Here is a 13,195-nt window from a genome sequence, read left to right as displayed (position 1 = left end):
CATTTTCTGATCTCACTCACACTGTTTCCGTGACCGTGGGGCTGGCAAACCCTTCCAAAGACATTCCGCGGCCCCCAGTTCTGCAAATCAATGGTATTCACTGCATTATCCCCCGTGACCCGGTCTTTGGTGGTCCGGGTAACTGAGGGTGTAGATCCGCACATCTGCCGTGCCGTTGTTGGTGACGGGGTTGCAAATTATAACTTCCTCGCGGCAGGTACACTTACCCCGCAGAGCACGGACCCCTCTGGTTCAGGTGGACGCTGCGGCCGCCCGTGCTGCCGTGAGTGCGGCGACCGGGAACTTCATCCGTCACAGAATTCACGGGCCGTTGAGTTTCATCCCTTCTCACCGCTCCACAGCGACCTCCACACCCACCCCAGCCGTCGGAACACCTCCCAGCCACAACCCCTCTCCCACCTTCTCTCTGAAACATCAGGCACTCTCTCCCCCTCTCCCTGGATAAACCGACTTCACTGGTCTCGTGGACATTCCCCATCGGCCGACACCTGCAGCTGACTCCAATAGTCCCCCTGCTCGGAGGGTGTTACTCAGTGGGAGGTGATCAGCTGCCGGTAGGAACAGATGGAGAACGGTACCTTATAGCCGCGGAAGACTAGCCGGGCGTGGATTTCCACCGGCGCCACCTTCAGCTCTGCCAAGCACAGTCCAATGTAGACGTCCTCCAGTTTAAACCGGCGCACTCTCCGGGAGATGTTCCACACATGGCAGGCCAGCTCGGTGGAGAGGACGTATCCAGTGCCAGAGCAGAAGGACGGGTAGATTTCCCTGGGTTTATCCTCCTCGCTGACGTACCACTTGCTGGATGTGTCGCGGATGGGTCTGTCGTTGTCCATAATGGAGCCGGTGAAAAGGTCCGGCCGGCGGGGTTCCCGTGAGGGGAGATCCATCAGGTAGTCGGTGTTGACAAACATGTCGGAGTCGGTCTTCATCACGAAGGAGGCGGAGGGGCAGGAGCCACTCCATGCCCAAGAGGGCTTTGCGGGTCAGGTTGTAGTAGGTGTCCTCGAAATCCCCCTGAATCAGGTCCCCTTGCACCTCGCTCTCCCTATCGAGCAGATACTGCCACTCCCGTCCGCGGCCCAGCAGGAAGTAGATTACCGACTTGCCTTCCCCCTCCCGCCGTTCGCTGCCCCAGGTCCGGCGGATGGCCGAGCTAGCTTCGAACTGCTCTGGGGAGCTGGTGACCAGCAGGACGAGGAAGGGGCCGTCGTTGTTACACCCGTTGGCGGGCCGCATCAGGAAGGTTGTACCATTGAACCGAGAGGGGCCGGGCGACTGCACTCGAAGGCCAAGCTTGTTGGCGAACAACTGTTGTGTTGGGTTGTCGACTGCAGATCTCCGAACCCGTTTTCACAGATCAAATCGGAGATCCTCCGCGTACAAGGCGGATACAAGACTCCACCCGACGTGGCAGACGACGTTCATCCCAGATATGTGTGAAGTGGTTCACTTTTGACGGTCAAAAGGATGCCATAAAATAACATTAAAGGTATCACTTTTGGCAGTGTGGAGGATCAGAGGGATCCTAGTGTCCGAGTCCATAGCGGCTGCGCAGGTTGACTCTGTCGATAAGAAGGCATATGGTGTATTGTTCATCATCAATCGGGGAATTGAATTTAGGAGCCGAGAGGTTTTGTTGCATCTAAAGAGGTCCTTGCCAGACCCCACTTGGAGGATTGTGCTCAGTTCTGGTCGCCTCACTACAGAAATGATGTGGAAGCCATAGAGATGGTTCAGAGGAGATTTACAAGAATGCTGCCTGGAATGCGAAGCATGCTTTTTGAAAGCAGTTTGAGGAAACTCGTCCTTTTCTACTTGGAGAGATGGAGGATGAGGGAGGACCTGATAGAGGTGTATAAGATGATGAGAGGTATTGATAGTGTATATAGTCAGAGGCTTTTCCCCAGGGCTGAATTCCTGGCCACAAGAGGACATAGGTTGAAGATGCTGGGGAGTAGATATAGAGGAGATGTCAGGGGTGAGTTTTTCACTCATGGAGTGGTGAATGCGTGGAATGGGCTGCTGGAAACGGTGGTGGAGACTGTTAGATAGGTACATGGAGCAAAGTAAAATAGAGGGCTATGGGTAAGCCTAGAAATTTCTAGGGTAGGGACATGTTCGTCACAGATTTGTGTGCCGAAGGGCCTGAATTGTGCCGTAGTTTTTCTATGTTTCTATGTTTCTATGTATACCGGCGTCAATTTGGCAACTTTGAATGAGGATGAAGATAATGGAGATGAGACACTTTGTTCACCCACAGAGGGCTGTGAGAGGAACTTCTTCATCAAAATGACAGAAAGGATGTTATTCCTGACGATCAACAGGGCGATCGCTCACTGCAGATAAGAGATTAACCATGATTGAATTGAATGGGGATCCGTTAAAGGGGCTCCTTGCCTAATTCTTAACTGTGCCTGTCTGCTGATACATTAAATCAATGCCCTGTGAACGCATGGGAACAATTCAGCCGATCTGAACCTGACAAGACGGCGGCCATCTCTCCCAAACCGCGCGTAACGTTCTTTGGTTCCACGAGACAGACCCAGTTTCCCCAGTCTCACCCTGTGACAGTAATCCCTCGTCTGGCCCTCGTACTCTCACGGACCTTCACTTCCCTTTAGACAGTAGGCGAGCAGAATTGGACACAGTGCTGTACAAGTTCAACATGATCCCCCCGCCTTTGTGATTCACCATATCAAGCCTAGGACGCCGGGCGATTTCCGAGTCCCGGAGTAGAGCACTGTCCTTCTGAGATGAGGGTCCGGACGTGTTTCACCTCTGGTGCCCCTGTGTCAATTAATTATGCTTGCTAACTCCATGCACTGGCAGGGGGAATCAAAATTACTGGAGAGGGAAGTGGTTTGTCCGTTTGCTACAAAAAGTTGCGAAAACTAAATTCATAAATTCACCACACTTTCTTGTATGTAAAATAATTCTACTTTAATTATTTAATTCTCGAAATGAACACTCTCTCTGACCAGCAGTGATCTTTGAAGACACTAGGAAGTATTAAAGACACCGGGAAATTATCATCAGCTGTTCTGCCACAGAGCACGGCCCAGTCTCGCTTAAATACCTGGTCAAACCACGGAGCAAACTTCCACGTTCTTTCCTTCCATTTCCCTCCGAGGGAAGGTGGGAGATGTGCGAGGTCCGCGAGTGAACAGATGGCCGAGGTGGTGGGCTTTGATTTCCTCTCCGGGTGCGGAGCCTCCGGCACTCTTCCTCACCGGGTGGAGTGTGACCTGGACGGAGGATGGGACAGGCGGAGGGTCCAGCCATGGAGGGCAGTCTCAATATTCTGCTCCGATAGATCGGCGATGTCCCTTGGAACCGACAAACGTTTTCTGATCTCTCCGCCGTCGTTGCAGCAAACACGTGGAAAATTCATCATTTTCACATATTTTTTCTGCAGGCAATTAACGGTAGAATCCTGAGAACACAATTAGTAGACCCTAGGATATTGAATGACGCGTTACTAACCAGTTCCTTATATATCCTTTATTGTAGATCAGGGGGACCGCTGGTTGTAATATTACACATCAGGGCAATGTCCGAGATCGCTGCAGATTCGGGCGCAACCATGGAGCGATCTGGCAAATTACCATTGTCTCGACAGGCTGCTGAATGACTGCAGTAAAATTCCAGCCGCACCGCCCTCAGCAACATGGCCAAAAGGACGGTGTCCCTGGATAGACCATGACACCTCCCGCCCCCGGGGACAGTTTGAGGGTTCAGAGGAGATTTACGAGGATGATTCCAGAAATGAAAGGGCTCACGTATGATGAGCGTTTGTCGGCTCTTGGACTGTACTCACTGGAGTACAGAAGAATAAGAGGGGACCTCATAGCGACATTTAAAATGTTGATAGGAAAGGCAGAGTAGATGTGGCTAAGCTCTTTCCCAGAGGGCACAACTTAGAATTAGAGGGTACAGTTTCAAAACAGAGATGAGGAGAAATTTATTCAGCCAGAGGGTGGTGAATTTGTGGAACTCCTTGCCACGTACAGCAGTGGAGGCCAGATAAGTGGGGACGTTCAAGAAGGATATAGACAGATATCTAAATAGTCAGGGTATCAAGGGATATGGGGATAAGGCCGGAAATTGGGATGAAAATAGTTTTTTTGTTGTTTTGTTTCTCCCCCTCATACCCCATTTCTCATTTCGTGTTTTCTCTTTTCCTTGGAGCAGACTCGATGGGCCAAATGACCTGATTTTGCTTCCTTGTCTTGTGATTATTGGTGTCCTAGACTGAGCCCCACCATGTGCTCGTCCTGTGTAATCCCACCGGCCGGAGTTGGGAACATCCGACCCGGATTTCCAAATGTAGACGCTCCATGCTGCTCAGGTGACATCAGGACCACCTCTGACGTCACACCGCCCCCAGTCGCGCTGGGCACCACTGCTGTTCAAACCCCGAACGTTGAAAGGGTAGAGCGGGATTTCGGCCAAAATTATTCCCATTCCGCGGGCGGTGTTTTTTTTTATTCAGGGGTTCACAAGATCACTGTCAGTCCGGGTCTGGGATCCTGCAGAGATCGCAATTCCTTCGTCCCGCTCCAACTGAACTCATTCCCCCAGAGCCTGAAACATAGAGTGAAGAATAAAGAGGAAAGAAACAGATGACACAGTAGTGTAAGTAACTGGGGACTGAGGGTAATTATTCAACAAGAACGGGCAAATGTTACCAGAGAAGCCCGTGGATCTACTGTTATTTTATCACATTAAACAAAAACACAAAGACGGATGCGATCCTCTCCAGACCTGGGAGCGTCAGTATGAGGCGCCGGAGAGCGGGCACAGATCGGTCTGTGAACGAGTTGTCACCCATCTACAGCTCCGTCAGTGATAGGTTTGTTCTGAGAGCCGAGGCGAGATCCTCGGCAGCAGAACATTGAGATCAACACCTTAGGCCTGGAGATGAAAGAGAGTAAGGGTTATGGAGACAGAGAGGCAGGAGATTGTGCAAATCCCCAAGGTTTATCAGTGACACAATTACTGACTATATTGACGTTCACTATTGGACACCCTGTGACTCGAAACACAATCTCTCACAGTCTGGCACTTACTCCAATCTCTGTATTTTACACTTCGGGTTCCACACAGCCTCATAAACCAGTTTCACTCCTGAATCTCCCAGTTTATTACAACCCAAGTCAAGCTCCGAAAGTGATATGTTTTTACTGAGAGCGGACGAGAACTCCTCTGCACCAGAATCAGTGAGACATACTTACCACAGACTGGAGACCGTAGAAGGTGTAATCCTCAACACAATACAATACTGCGATTCAGAAAACAGACGTTAACTGAATTCCACAGTAGCCCTGGATATTTCTTACCAACACAAATGACTGATAATATCAATGGTCAGGCGGCTATTGATTACCTTGTTAGGGCTATGGCTTGTCCACAGTAAACGTTAGGAAAGGCCAGGTGTTGCAAGTTTCAAAGCTCTATAAATAGCCTGACTCATTAAACCTTGTTCCAATAATCAAGGGAGTGAAAGATAACCGTGGGTACATGGGAACGTGGAGTTAGGGTCTAAATGAGATGACAGCTCATCTGACTGAATGGAGGAGTGCGCTTGTGCGGCTGTGTGGAGACTCCTGCTCCGAATTCGAATATCGGTGTGTCTGGATGTTCCTCCGGTGTGGTGACCAGGACTGTACACAGCGCTCCAGTTGTGGCGGAGTTGTGTTTCTACAGTTCCAGCAGAGCTCCCTGCTCTGGCAATTAGGGTTCCTCTAAGCAGCTGCCTAGCACTCTGAAAATTAAAATAATTTTTTCCCACAAAGCAGGAGAAGGCTATAAGAAGATAGCAAAGCATTTCCAGGTAGACGTTTCCTAAGATCGTAATGTAATTAAAAAATGGCAGTTAACAGGAACGGTGGAGGTCAGGTTGAAGTCCGAAGACCAAGAAAACTTTCCGAGAGAACTGCTCGTAGCGTTACTAGAAAGGCAAATCAAAACCCCCGTTTGAGTGCAAAAGACCCTCAGGAATATTTAGCAGACTCTGGAGTGGTGCTGCGCTGTTCTCCTGTTGCAGCGACTCCTGTAAAAATATGACCTTCATGGAAGAGTCATCAGAAGAAAACGTTTACCGTGTCCTCACCACAAAGTTCAGCGTCAGAAGTTTGCAAAGGAACATCTAAAACAAGCCTGATGCAGTTTGGAAACAAGTCCTGTGGATTGACGAAGTTAAAATAGAACTTCTTGGCCGCAATGAACAAAGGTATGTTTGGAGAAAAAAGGTTGCAGTTTTCGTCCCCACATTATGGGGAGGACGTGGTTATATCGGGATATGTTTGGAGAAGATTCACCGAGATGTCGCCGACCAGGTGCCGTTTGTTTTATGAGATTCCCTCGGCTGTCTTGTTTTCCTTAGACCGGAGGAGGCTGAGAGGCATGGGACCGGTTTGATCTGCACAGATTATGACGATCATAGGTAGATAATAGGTCGTGTTTCCACACAGCGAGATATATAAAGCGAGAGGGCACATGTTTAATCCGAGGAAGTGAGGTGATGCCGGCGGAAGGTCTAAATAAGACCAAGGGACAAGCAATCAACGGTAGAACATGAAGAACAAAGGAGCCTAGGGAACTCGGAGAGCATTTGGACAGGTCCCTCAAGGTAGGGGGACAGGTCGGGAGGTCATCTGTTAAGGAGGCGGATGGGAGACATGCCTTTGTTGGCTGAAGGCACAGAATGCCAGAGCAGCCTCTGCTGGAACCGTAGAAACACAATTTCGCCACAGCTGGAGCGCTGTGGGCGGTGGTGGCCACCACATCAGAGGAATATCCAGGCACACCTGAATTCGGAGCAGGAGTCCCCCACTCAGCCGTTCAAACTCACTCCTCCATTCAGTCAGATGAGCTATCATCTCATTTGAACCCTAACTCCACGTTCCCATGTACCCGCGGTTATCTGTCACTCCCTTGATTATCAAGTATCTGTCTGCCGCAGCCTGAAGGATATTCAAATCTCTGCATCCATGTCCCTGAGTAGAAGAGAGTTCCGTGGCCTAACGAACGAATGAGGGAAATATTTCACACTTAAATAATGAATGGCCACTTATGTTGGACATGAGCCACGAGTTATAGATTCTCTCCCCAGTGGAAAGATCCTTCCAATGTAACTCATTTCAGACTCTTATTCATCCCATGTATTTCAAAAATTAACCACTTCGTCTTCTGAACACTGAAGGATGGAACACCCAAACTCTCTAACCCTATTTCATAAAATAACCTTTGTTTTCCTGTTATTAATCGAGTCAACCGTTGCCTGAATTGACTTCAACAGGACAACATCCTGAAATAAAGTAATGCTTCGTTTGCTCTCTACATGGCCTCAACAGTCATCGACAGAACTGAAACATTCACTTATTTTTATGGATTCAATCCGACTTTCGAAATTTTATGCATTCTGGTAAGTGGAAAGTTTGGAGAAAAAAGAGTTCAGAATTTCATGAAAAGAACACCTTTCCAACAGTTAAGCACGGCGGTGGATCGATCATGCTTTGGGCTTGTTTTGCAGCACGGGGAACATTTCACTGGTAGAGGGAAGAATGAATTCAATTAAATACCAGCAAATTCTGGATGCAAAGATTACACCGTCTGTAAAAAAAGCTGAAGGTAAAAAGAGGATGGTTTCTACAACAGGATGACGATCCTACACACCCATCAAAATCCACAATGGTCGACCTCAAGAGGCACAAGCTGAAGGTTTTGCCATGGCCTTCACTGTCCCACGACCTAAACGTCGTCGGAAATCTGTGGATAGACCTCAAAAGAGCACTGCATGCAAGACGGCCCAAGAATCTCACAGAACTAGAAGCCTTTTGCAAAGAAGAATGGGCGAAAATCCCCCAAACAAGAATAGAAAGACTCTTAGCTGCCAACAGAAAGCGTTTACAAGCTGTGATAGTTACCAAAGGGGATGTTACTAAGTCCTGACTATTCAGGGTGCCCAAACATTTGCTTCGGGCTCTTTTCCTTTTTTTGTTATTTTGAAACTGAAAGGATGGAAATAAAAAAGGAATCTTGCTTAAAATATTAAAGATATGTGCATTCTTTAACTTCATGCCTTTTGTAAATCAGGTCATATTTTACTCGCTTAGCTATTCACCGTAACAGAAATTTTGACCAGGGGAGCCCAAACTTTTGCAGGCCGCTGTAGGTGTGATGCAATTGCCGTTTCTGATCACTCACCATTGAAACTATCAATCACATTGCTGGCCGGAGCCTCTGGTGCCAGATAATGGCGATTCAATCCTTCTCCGCTGCAGGTTTTAAACTTTGTTGATTATATTAACGAACAGATTTCCTTTTTCTTCTCAACTAATCCCATGGCAGAAATATCCAGTGGGATATTATGGGATACTTTTAAAGCTTATATCCGTGGTCAAATTATATCATACTATGCTGGATTGAAAAATAAAACGAACCAAGAAAGAATTAGGTATATTGGTTAACAAGATCAAAGACATCGATTAAAAAAATACTTTGTTACTCTCAATTTGGAGATTTTTAAATTGAGAATTGAACTTCAATTGCAAAATAGTTTATTATTAACAACTCCAATTGAAAATCAACGACTCAAAACTCGGAGTCAGCTTTATATACAAGGTGATAAATCTGGTAAATTATTGGCCAACCAATTGAAAGCTGCTTGAAATAAACGTCAGATTATTAAAGTTCGTAAACGAGATGGTAATTGGACGGTTGACCATGATCAAATTCATAAATCTTTTCATGAATTTTATACTTCTTTATATCAATTAGAATTTCCCAAGGATTCTACACTAATGCGTGAATTTTTAAGGAAATTCAAGATTCCGAAGTTATCACTTAATGGACGTTGAATATTAGATGCACACATTTCGGGGGAAGAAATAAAGAAAGCAATTTCTTCAACGAATTCAGGTAAAACACCTGGTGCCAATGGGTGTACAGTTGAATTTACAAAATCTTTTTCTGATCTTCTTTCTCCTTAATTATGTAACATTTTTAAAGATGCCCAATTAGTAGGTAAATTACCACAATCCTTTTATGTGGCATCTATCTCTTTAATTCTTAAAAAGGATAAAAATCCTACTGAATGTGCATCTTACAGACCTCTCTCTTTATTGAATGTGGACTCCATTTTTTTTCCAAAATATTGGCTTCTGGACTGGAAAATGTACTTCCACAAATTATTTCTGACCACCAGTCAGGATTTATTAAAAATCAGTATTTGCATTTTAATATTAGGAGGTTAATGAATATTGTAGATACCCCTTCACCTGCAATTCCAGAATGTGTTATCTCGCTTGATGACGAGAAGGCGTTTGATAGAGTCGAATGGGAATATTTATACAACACGCTTGAGAAATTTAATTTTACCCCAAATTTTATATCCGCATATTAAATGGATATATCATACACCATTGGCTTCTGTACTTACTTATAATCAGAGAACCAACGCCACCACCCCCCCCCCCCCCACCGCCCTCCCGTTTTTTCAGGCTTTTTCGACGTACTAGACAGGGCTACCATTTAAGTCCTTCATTATTTGATATTGCCTTGGAAATTGCCTTTCGGGACTATTCTAACATATTTGGTATTACTCGTGGAAATGGGACGCATAAGATATCACTATATGCAGATGACCTGTTACTTTATATCTCTAATCCTGGGAAATCCATTCCTTCAGCTTTATCGCTGCTTGCTCAGTTTATTGCATTTTCTGGTTATGGATTAAATCTTAATAATTGTAAGCTTTTCTCATGAAATATACAAGTCCTAATCGATAAGCAATTACCTTTTAGATTACTGACTGATTATTTTACTTATTTGGGTGTTAAAATTACCAAGAAGCATAAGGCTTATTCAAAGTTAACTTTTTACCTTGAATTGATCATGATAAACCATTGTTTCCTAAATGGTCTCCAGTGTCTCTATCATTGATTGGTCGAATCAATGTGGTTAAGATGAATATTTTAAGAATTTTTTTCTATTTATTTCAGGCGGTTCCAACCTTCCATCCCAAAATCTTTTGTTGATGCTATAGACTCTAAGGTTCTTTCATATATATGGCAGAATAAGAACCCAATGTTAAGTAAGAAATATTTACAGAAATTCAAAAGAAAGATGGCAGTATGGCTCTGCCTAACTTTAGATATTTCTACTGGGCAATTAATATTAGATACTTAATTTTCTGGACTCAAGATTTAGATGTAATTCAATGTCCCCGATGGGTGTATCTTGGGCATCAGTCCGTGCACGGTTTTCATTAGATTCTAAATTGGGAGCTCCGCTCCGTTTTGCACTTTCTAAATTGAGTAAACAAATGATGACCCAATAACTAAACATTTAATACGAATATGGTGTCAATTCCGTAAATTTCTTTGTATTGAATAAATTCATTTAATCAAGTTCTATCCAATCCATTTTCTTCTTTCAACCATCCAGAATTATTTAGCTTTTTCTTTATGGAAAATGAAGGGAATAATTTGCTTTCGTGATCTGTACATTGATAATTTTTTTCTGTCTATTGAACATTTGTCTAATATATACAACTTGCCTAGATCAGTTTTTTTTTGATATCTAAAGATTAGATATGTTTGAAATTAATTTTACCTACTTTTCTGATACCACATAAAATTGAAATGATAGAAAAAATTAGGTTTTAATCCTTATCAGAGGGCTTGATAGGAACAATTTATGATCTGATTATGAAAAAAACATTTAGAGACACTTGATAAAATTAAGAATGAATGGGAAAGAGAACTTCAGATACTTTTACCTGTAGATACATGGAAGAAAATTCTCCAATTAGATAATACATCTTCAATGTGTGCTGGACATTCTTTGACACAGTTTAAGGTGGTTCACATGACCCTTATGTCTAAGGATAAATTAGCCAATTTTTATCACCATATAATTCCTATATACGACAGGTGTAATTCAGAGGTTGCTTCCCTGACACATATGTTTTGGTCCAGCCCTCTTTTGGAAAAATATTGGAAAGATGTTTTCAATATTATCTCAATTGTATTGAATATTGATTTACAACCTCATTCTATTACTGCAATTTTTGGGTTACCAATGATGGATTTCGGCCATCAATCCCCTTCTGCTTGTCGTATGATTGCATTTGTTAGATTAATGGCCCAGAGATCCATCCTATTTCAATGGAAGTACCTGTACTTCCTGCCATATTTCAGTGGTTTCCTCAAACTATAACATGTTTAAACTTAGAAAACAAGTTAGGAATGGCACTGTTGATGCTTCGCTTAAATTTGAGGAAATGTGGAGTCCATTTATTCAGTATCTCCACGTGATGTAAGCAGACATTTTTCCAATGCCTTTCAATAACCTTCTATTTGAATATCGAGGAGCGGAGATAACGACATAACATTATTTTTAACCGAAGAAATAACAGTCCAGCTTTTTTTTGAATTTCTTGGTTTGCTTTTGTTTATTATTTTTAAATGTTGTTGTTCTCTTTCTATTTAATTAAATTTCTTTTCGATTTCTTTGTATCATGTTCACTAAGTAAGAGATTGGGAGGTTCGGATTATATATTTTACTCCCTGTGTTTGTATAAATCAACTGTTCCCATTGTAATCCCGATCTCTTTGCACCATGTGTACAATCACTATTGCTATGTGTATTAATTTGAAATTTAATAAAAAGATTGAAAAAGAATCTGCCTGATCTACTGAGAATTTCTGGCATTCTCACATTTCCAACTTCTACAACATTTTGTTTCCGAATCCCACATCCCGTTAGCCCTGACACTGTCTAGCAACCTTCTAGTACGTTGGGTTATGAAAACAACTTGAAAATCTGCTTCACCTGTCACCCAACCCTCCTGTGACTGGGCTTCACCCGTCAGAGGAGCTACAGTGTCCCTCTTTAGACAAACCCTGGGAAGGTAGCCTCTACAGAAGGGACACGACATGACCTTATGTTTATACAGCACAGTGAACGGGACAGAACATTCCAGGACATATCCTGGGAGAGACGTGAGGTACACGATTGAAACCGCGAGAGATGCCCCCTTTAACATGTCTAACGAGTCCTTGGCTAAATTTATAGGTTTAACGGACGTCACACAGTGGAACAAATGTCACCGAGTCTGGAAGGTTTGGGGTGTTGGGGACGGTGATGAGCTCAGCCTTGTTTCCTCACGGTGTGGTCGGCAGTCTCACCGAGATCAGCTGCGCCATGGTCAAGGGGGAAGAACTGTAGAAACGCTCTTTTCACCAGTGTTTTACCTCAAAGATCAACCTCCTGCCCCGATAAACGTCCGACCATGAAGAATCGGTACCGTTCACATCTCAGGAAGCTGTTGACCGGCAACGGCAAACGCCATTCACCCCAACACACACGCACTGAAATGTGACTTCAGCGCTGATGGTTGGTCCTGGGGTGAGTCTGTCATTGTTCTCATTCAGGAAGAAGCTGCGGAAGCCAGGACATTGTCTGATCATGTCACCACCCATCCCCTTCCCCACAGCCAGCCCACCCACGTTGCACCGAGCGACACGTTGCACCGAGCGACAAAGAAACAGACACAGGACGGAAGAGATTTTATTCATTTATTTCACGTCTCTGTGAACAACAGGCTTGATATTTGATTCACAGTCGGGATGAGGTCACATCGCGCTGTTCTCCGATAAACTATATGTCCAGGATTGCCACATTTTACAACATCATGCTGATGTTGTTTACAGTGTATTCATGTGAAGAGTTGGTAACATTTGGCGAGGGCTCGGATGTATAACTGGAACCCCTGGATAACCCGCCGCAAATGCTGCTACAACTGGTGAACATCTGCACGGGGATCGGGGATATTTATAACGAGGCCGGGTCTGCGGCTGTTTCTATGATTTGATTAATTTCACGATGAGATTCGCTGGGTATTTCACCGCGTTCTTCAGCTGCTCTCGGAACTTCCTCTGGGTGGCGACATAAATCCCGTGTTGGTGCAAGTGCTGAGCTGCTGCAGCTTTTTTGCTACTAAAGAGAAATCACTGTCCGCGCTGTACTGAGCGCCCGCAACACGCTGAAACACAACGCACACAACTAATGTGCTCCACAACAGGATGAAACTGCCCGATATGGTGAAGAGTAAAACGATGGATTTCCTTCGGTTCTCCATCTCCGAGTCTTTGTCAATCCCTCC

The 13,195-nt window shown here is 44.6% G+C and overlaps 1 pseudogene; it reads right to left on the bottom strand.

Moving 5' to 3' along the window:
* Positions 1-473: 473 nt before the first annotated feature.
* Positions 474-12,236, bottom strand: LOC127566658 (beta-1,3-galactosyltransferase 5-like; annotated as a pseudogene).
* Positions 12,237-13,195: the final 959 nt, after the last annotated feature.

The sequence above is a fragment of the Pristis pectinata genome, chromosome 44, assembly GCF_009764475.1.
Source record: "Pristis pectinata isolate sPriPec2 chromosome 44, sPriPec2.1.pri, whole genome shotgun sequence".
In the NCBI taxonomy this organism is placed as follows: domain Eukaryota; kingdom Metazoa; phylum Chordata; class Chondrichthyes; order Rhinopristiformes; family Pristidae; genus Pristis; species Pristis pectinata.
Note: the sequence above shows the minus strand (reverse complement) of the source record. Positions and strands in the feature narration are given on the sequence as shown.